The 8,034-nt window shown below is 44.0% G+C and overlaps 1 pseudogene; it reads left to right on the top strand.

Moving 5' to 3' along the window:
* Nucleotides 1-375: 375 nt before the first annotated feature.
* On the top strand, nt 376-961 carry LOC103750455 (annotated as a pseudogene).
* Nucleotides 962-8,034: the final 7,073 nt, after the last annotated feature.

Here is an 8,034-nt window from a genome sequence, read left to right as displayed (position 1 = left end):
GGCCAAAGCCGCGGAAACAGCCAGCACGGGTCCTGGCTGAAACTCTAAGGGGGACAGAAGACCTTCTACTTTTCAGGAGTGTCACAGATGGCTGGGTTAAGACAGACTGTGGTCACAGCACAGTTGAAACAAGCACTTGGAAATAGCAAGCCCTGAGTCACGTGGTGTACGTAGTGGACAAAGCTTCAGTGTTGGGCACACACGTGACTGTTTATGGTGACTCTGCGGGTGAGAAGGTGCTGCACGGGGCACTGTGGGCCTCGGCGGAGCCGTGTTTGACTAAGTGCTGTGGTCATCCTGGACTCCATCAGCTTCATCAACGGCTTCCACTATAAACTGTACTGCCTCGTGTGGGTGCTTCCTGCTCTGTAGCAAATGGGTGGGGGTGGGGTCGCAGGGCCAGTGAGGGAAGTGGAACCAGAGGAGATCTGGACAGCGTATCTTCCAGCTCTATTGACCCCTGACTCCGAAAGATCGGCAAAGCCTGTGCCCAGTGCTTTTTTCCCTTCAGAACCTGTGGAGTCCTTTGCACTGTGCTTGGAGGCTCCTGACCCTAGAAACCGCTGCGATTGACCTTTGTTCATTGTGGTGGGGTTTAGAAGAGCCATTGCCCTTGGTGGAGGTCTGGGCTTCTCTGTTTGAGAACCCGGCTTCCCTACCCCATCAATCTAGCCAGTCCCAGCCTCTTGCCTCTCAGAGACAGCTTTCTGCATGGTTCGGATCAAGTCAGGACGAGTCAGGTGTTGATGGCACTGCTGGAAGCACAGAAGAGTGCTATCCCGGGGACTTGCCAACCCTTCTTGGCACCAGACAGCACCTCCCATTTACCTGGTCCTTGATCATGGCAAGATTGAGTCCCCGCCCCCATTGCCAGTTTATTTTCTACACTAAAATCCATCCCAACAATGGGAACCTGACTCATTTGGCCAACATGTTTCCTCAGTGTCTGAGCCAGAGTTGATATTAATAAGAGGGGTAGTGGGAGGCCACAGCTCTTGTCTAACTTAACTGCACTTTCTCCAGGAAGAATAGTCTGAGGGTTTATAGAACATATTGATGAAGTGCTTGGATAGCTGAACTTGACTGACTCACTCAGATTTCCCTGACTGCCCAGGGCTATACTCTGAGTTTACAGCATTAATTGTATGCTGGCTTGGAGGGTCTTAGCAAGTTTCTCCAGAGAGTGCAGGTGAATAGGGTTTCTTAGGTTGGACTCTACCTGGGATGTCACATCCCACTGATTCCCCTCCAACTGGGTGGATGAAAATTGTTTTAAAACTGTGAATAGAAAACTGGATGTGGTGGCACTCCTTTTCAACATCGTGCTTAAAACTCTTGCTAGAGCAATAAGACAGGAGAAGGAAATTAAAGGAGCACTAATTGGAAAAGAAGAGGTCAAACTATCGCTTTTTGCAGATGATATGATATTATACCTAAGAAGTCCCAAAAGTTCCACCAGAAAACTCCTAGAACCGATAAACACTTTCAGTGTAGTGACAGGTTATAAAATCAATCCTCAAAAATCAGTAGCCTTTCTATATACCAATAACAAACAATTGGAGAAACAACACAGGGAAATGCTCCCATTCATAATTGCTGCAAAAAAAATCTTGGAATAAATCTGATCAAAGACACCAAAGATCTCTACAATGAAAATTTTAAATAGTCAAAGAAAGAGACTGAGGAAGACACCAGGAGATGGAAGGACCTCCAATGTTCATGGATTAGAAGAATTAAAATTGTGAAAATGACCATCCTACCAAAAGCAATACATAGATTCAATGCAATCCCAACCAAAGTCCCCATGACATACTTCACAGAATTAGAAAAATCCATCCTTAAATTCATATGGATGCACAAAAGACCCTAGATAGCCAAAGCAACCCTGAGCACAAAGAGCAATGCTGGGAGATTACTATACCAGATCTCAGAATATGCTACAAAGCTATATTCATTAAAAACAGCATGGTACTGGCACAAAAGCAGACACATAGATCAATGGAACATCATTGAAGATCCAAACCTCAATTTCAGCCACCTGATATTTGACAAAGGTGCCAAGAACACACAATGGAGGAAAGACAGCATCTTCAACAAATGGTGTTGGCAAAACTGGATCTCCACCTGTAGAAGATTGAAACTAGATCCTTATCTTTCGCCTTGCACAAAAGTCAACTCCAAATGGATCAAAGATCTCAATGTGGAACTGGAAACCCTGAAACTATTAGAAGAAAATATTGGCAGTAACTTACAACATATAGGAGGAGGAAAGGATTTTCTAAAGCAGACAGAAGTTGCTCAAGAATTAAGGTCAGCAATCAATAAGTGGGACATCATTAAACTAAAAAGCTTCTGTACAGCAAAAGAAATAATCAAAAAAGTGAAGAGAAAACCCACAGAATGGGAAAAAACTTCACCATTGACACATCTGACAGAGGTTTAATACCCAGAATATATAAAGAACTCAAAAAACAAAAAATCGAGAAGCCATATGACCCAATTAAAAATGGACTAAAGATCTAAATAGAGAGTTCTCAAAGGAAGAAATAAAGATGGCTAAGAAACATCTCAAAAAGTGTTCAACATTGTTAGTAATTAGGGAAATGCAAATTAAAACCACCCTGAAGTATCACCTTACCCCAACCAGACTGGCTAGGATCAAGAGAAAAAAATGATACCAAATGCTGGCCAAGATGTAGAGAAAGGGCAACGCTCATTCACTGCTGGTGGGATTCAAACTCATGCAGTCTCTGTGGAAAACAGTGTGGAGAACTCTAAAAAAACTAAAAATGAACCTACCATATGACCTGGTTATACCACTACTTGGCATATACCCAAAGGACTCATCCTATTGTAGAGACACTTGTATAACCATGTTTGTTGCTGCTCTTTTCACAATAGCTAAGAGATGGAAGCAACCTAAATGCTCTTCAGCTGATGAATGGTTAACAAAAGTGTGGTATATTTACACAATGGAATTCTATTCAGCAGTAAAGAAAGATGAAATAATGAAATTTGCAGGTTAATGGATGGATCTAGAAACTATTATACTAAGTGAAGTAACACAGACTCAGAAAAACAAACAGCGTATGTTCTCCCTCATATGTAGATCCTAGCACCAAATCCTTTTATATTCCAGGTCCTTTTAATAAGAAGATGCTATACAGCAGTCCCTTCTGCATGAAAGAACTACCGTCATCACAACTTCAGCCGAGCCTGATCACTAAACATAGTCACAATTGGGCTTCCTGACAGTTGTGCTCATTCATTAAAGGGGGGCCAAGCAGGGTCATTGGACCCTCACTGGAGTATCCAGCCACTCTTCCCAGCCAACTGTATGTAATTTGACCCTAATAACACGTAGACGCCTGGATTTGGGGAAGGCTAAAGTACACAATCTGTGGAAGGCTAGGAAAAAGAGGCATGATCCATGCTGGGTAAAGGCTATCCAGTGTGCAACCTCAGTTATCTCTAAGCCTTTGAGAGGGAACTGGCACTGATTCTAATCACTCCAACAGCTATCAAAATACCTGAAAGCAAATCCTGAATCCATCACTCTAGAGTCCAGCCTTGGAAAACAAGAGAAAAATGAGGAGGAGCCCAATAGAGGGATGCTTTTGGAAGCCCTTGTCAAGAAATTCCAACGGACTCCCATGTGAACATTTGAAAATTGCCCTGTTCTGACTTTTTTCTAGTTCCCTGTCTAGAACTCGTAATGCTAATTACTCTTGCCTTTACTTCTCCTTCACATCTCCTATTTACCAGTCAAAGACTTTCTTTTCCCCTTAGAGATAAGAGTTATGCAATTTGGGAGTCTTTTAGATAGATCCACTGAAGGGGTACTCCAATTGCCTCACCCTGTGGACCTGTTTAGCATGGAAGCAGCCAGAGTGGTCTCTGTCAATTTGGGTAACCCCTTCAGAGGATGGTGTGATAAGATTAGGAGGTAGGAATTGGCTAGGCAGTTAGGGTAAAAGTACCCCAAAGAAAAGTAGCTGGGGGCTGGAGAGATGGCTCAGTGGTTAAGAACACTGGTTGTTCTTGCTGAAGACCTGGGTTCGAGTCCCAGCACCCACATGGCAGCTAACAACTGTCTGTAACTCCAGTCCCAGGGAATCTGACAGCCTCTTCTGACCTTCGCGGGCGTTGCACGACACTGGTGCACTTACCTACATGCAGGCAATACACGTGTACACATAAAAATAATAAAATTAAAAAAAAAGAAAAGTAGCCAGTTTCTTGTCTAAAAGTCAAAATGTCCTTGGGCCTCTTAGAAACACACTCTGTTCCAAAGGCCAAAAACGTTGAGAGTATTTGGGAGCTTGTATCTAATCCTTAAAAGATTTTAGGGTTACCTCTTCAGAGTGGGGATTGTTAGAGTAGCCAAAAGCCCCATAAAAGTAAATAAATGAAAGAAGAAAAAAAAGAAAAGAAAAAGAAAAAAGTGATGGGGAGATATGGGAGGTGTTGGAGGGGAGGGAATGGGCATGGATTTCATCAAAACACCTTATATGCATGTATGAAATTCTCAATAAAGTTTTTGTAAAAGTTAAAAAAAAAAAAAAAAAGAAAACTGGATGTGGTGGCACACATCTTTAATCCCAGCACCCTGGAGACAAAAACGGGTGAATCTCTGTGAGATCCAGGCCAGCCTCGTCTACATAGTGAATTCCAGACTAACTGGGGCTACAGGGAGATCCTGTCTCAAACAAAACAAAACAAACAAACAAACAACCCCCCAAACAACAACAGCAACAACAAACTATGAGTAGAAACTGAAGATGATTCAGCTCTGCACTGGCCTGTCTCTCACACTACAAGTGTTTCTGAGTAGTGTACCCTATATTTTGCTAATCTGTCCTGGAGCTGCAATCACAAATAAACCATGTTTCCTGTCCCTGGGAAACTTTGATTTTGTGTAAGACAATCATTAGATTATTCCATGTAGTGAAATCTTCTTAAAGTAAATAAAAATAGAAATTAATTTGGAAGAGAATTTGGCAAGCCAGTTTCTTTTCCTCTGAAATATCTATAGCTTCGAAGAGACAAAAGAATTGGAAATAAAAGGGAATATAGGCAGGTGGGAGTCATGGAGATTAGCTTTCAGTGGTCGGCCCAAATTCATGATGCACGGGGTCTTCATCTTCCACAGGGAGGATCTGTGAGGTGGGCTACGGGAAGGAAGCTGTGTTCTTGCTACAGTACCTGTTGGTTACTTTTCTCAGGCTGTGACCACATACTTGACAAAGCAAGGGAGGAAGGACTTACTTTGTTTCACAGTTTGAGGGTGCATTCCATCCTGGCAGGGAAGGCATGGTGTCCAGAGCAGCTCATGGCTGTGGTGGCACAAGCATGGGGCAGATCAGGATACAGAAAGCCAGGCATGCTGGCACTCAGCTCACTTCCCCTCCCCTTTTTATTCAACTTCGCACCTTAGCCCATGGTATGATGCTGCCTACATTCAGGGTGGATCTTCCCCTGCTTGGTTAATTCTCTCTGGAAACACCCTCACCGAAATACCCGAAGTTGTACCTCACTAATGCCTTAAGTATTTCTTTTTTCTTTTTAAAAACATTTTTTTTATTTTTATTTTTATGTGTATGAGTGTATTACCTGCATGTAAGTGAGTGCACCCATGTCCTGCAATGCTGTGGAGGTCAGAAGAGGGCTTCGGATTCCCCTGGAACTGGAGTTAAGGATGGTTTGTAGCTGCCATGTAGGTGCTGGGAATCAAAACCGGGTCCTCTGCAAGAGCAGTCAGTGCTCTTAACTGCTGAGCCATCTCTCCAGCCTTAAGCATTTCTTAGTCAAACCGACAATCCAAATAAAGCATCACAGTGTGAATGCAGGAAAATAAAGCTGTATGGATTACAGGGCAGCGTAAACCTTAGGAAAAGGCACGGAATTGCCTGCTGTCTCAGCACTTTGGGAGAGAGCTTGAATTTTCTTATGCTCCTGAGATGGAGGTGGGAGTGAGTTGAGAGAACATCAGAGCTCTAGAAGGTGCTTCTTAGCCAAGAGCAGAAAAGGCCCTTTTATTCAGTCACGCATACCCTCACCCCCTTTGCCAAAGCACACCATATGACGGAAGATGCTAGGGAAGAATGAGCTTTGAAGCAGGAATGGTTTTTGCTTTTTTTTTTTTAGTAGGAGGAACAGCAAGGCTCACAAAAGGGTGAAACACTGGGCTGTGAATACCATCTACTACAGCAGGTGAGTGAGAGGACGTTAGGACTGTGCGTTGGACGTACCAGGGTAAAGCTACTTGAGACCACTTGGATGCCAGGATCGTAGTTCAGCACCAGGCAGCAATGTTTCACAAATAGGAAGGACAGAATTTAAAGGAGTTGGTAGATAATCCACATGGCCAAAGCTGATGTCTTCTTGAGTTTCTGAGTATCTTGGGATAACTATATGCATCATGCCCCTGGGCTGAAAATATTGCATAAAGTTGCTTCAACAGTAGAGCCCTGCTTACCACCTGGGTAATTTCAAAGACCAACCATAACTGTCTCCCACACCCATTTTTCATGTATGATGGAAAATGTTCAGCCAATTTACTGAAAGCCACATTAAGATTCTTTGGGGGTACTTAAAGATGCATAAGCCATTGATGTTTAGATGCATTCCGTTGGTTACATTTCTTGCTGGGGGGGGGTGGCCTGTTTGGATCAATTCATTGAGTAGACTCAATGTAGTGGTCAGCATAAATCAAGAGTCTAGGGATCTCAGCCCCTAATAGGCCATCTACTTCTCACCCTGTCCTTCCGAATGCTGTTCAGCTCCTCTTGTCACTGTGCCGAGGCCTCCTCTGTCTCAGCCAGTTATGAAAGTAGGAAGTGCTTGGTTGTATCAGTCCCACTCGGGATGGAGCTTGTTGGTATTGAGTTGTTGCAGTGATGCTGTTTTCGGCACTTACCTAGTGGGTGCCTTTTCTTTCGAGACCTTGTCGGCACTCTGGGCAGCATAATCCCAAACAACAAGGCTCAGGACTTAGCAGTTGCTTTTTCAAAATTGATTCTTGAGCTGCCCTACTCCATATCTGCTCCTCTGTCTGCTTGCCATCCTCTCACACCAGGACAATACCTTGTCCGTTCTCTCAGCATCTTCTAGTACCTGACCACGCGTGCCTTCTGGATCTCAGCTGGTCTGCCATAAGCATAGTTTGGATGGACTTGACATCTCAGCCTTTCTTCCAGAACCCTCGGCCACAAAGTAGGCTCCATGAACTTTCTCACAAGCCTGAGTCCTTGCTACAGCATGTGAGAGCTGGGAGAGAGGCTATGCTTCTCTGATGTTAGCTATCAGAGGACCATGATGTGAAGGTACTCAGACTTGTCTCTGAACACCAGTCTAGGCAGCTAAATTAACAAGAAGATATTTCGTATATGCTGGGGAGATACCTCACTTGGTAAGGTGCTTGCTATGCAAGCATGAGGACCTGAGTCTGATCATCAGAACCCACACAAAAATGCTGGTGTGGTGGGCGGCATGCTCCTGGGGAGGCAGACAGGCAGATTCCTAAGGGTTGCTGGCCAGTCAGCTTCACAGAATTGATGAGCGAGAGATCCTGTCTCAAAACCCATGGTGGGGCTGGGCATGATGGCACATACCTTTAATCCTAACACTTGAGAGTCAGAAGTAGGTGGGTCTTTGGATGATCAAGGCCAGCCTGGTCTACATAGTGAGTTCCAGGCCAACTGGGGCTATAGGAAGATCCTATCTCAAACAAAAATGAAAAAGAAACAAAAACAAAAACAAAAAACAAAACAACCAAACCCAAGAAAACAATAACCCCTAACCCCAAACCAAACCAAACCAAACCGAAAAAACCAAGGATGACAGTGTCTTAAGGAGCAACATCCAAGGCTAGCCTCTGACCTCCAAACAACTGCATGCATGCATACTCACACATTAAAGGAACATGCAGGCACACGTACCCCCACACGTGCATGCATGTACTTGAACATACATGCACACACACACCCCAAGTACTTAGTGCTTATCTGCTCCTGGCCCCCTGGGAATTTGGTA

The sequence above is a fragment of the Nannospalax galili genome, unplaced genomic scaffold (assembly GCF_000622305.1).
Source record: "Nannospalax galili isolate Female #2095 unplaced genomic scaffold, S.galili_v1.0 scaffold44, whole genome shotgun sequence".
Classification (NCBI taxonomy): domain Eukaryota; kingdom Metazoa; phylum Chordata; class Mammalia; order Rodentia; family Spalacidae; genus Nannospalax; species Nannospalax galili.
The sequence above is the reverse complement of the archived record's forward strand: the minus strand, read 5'-3'. Positions and strand labels throughout refer to the sequence as shown.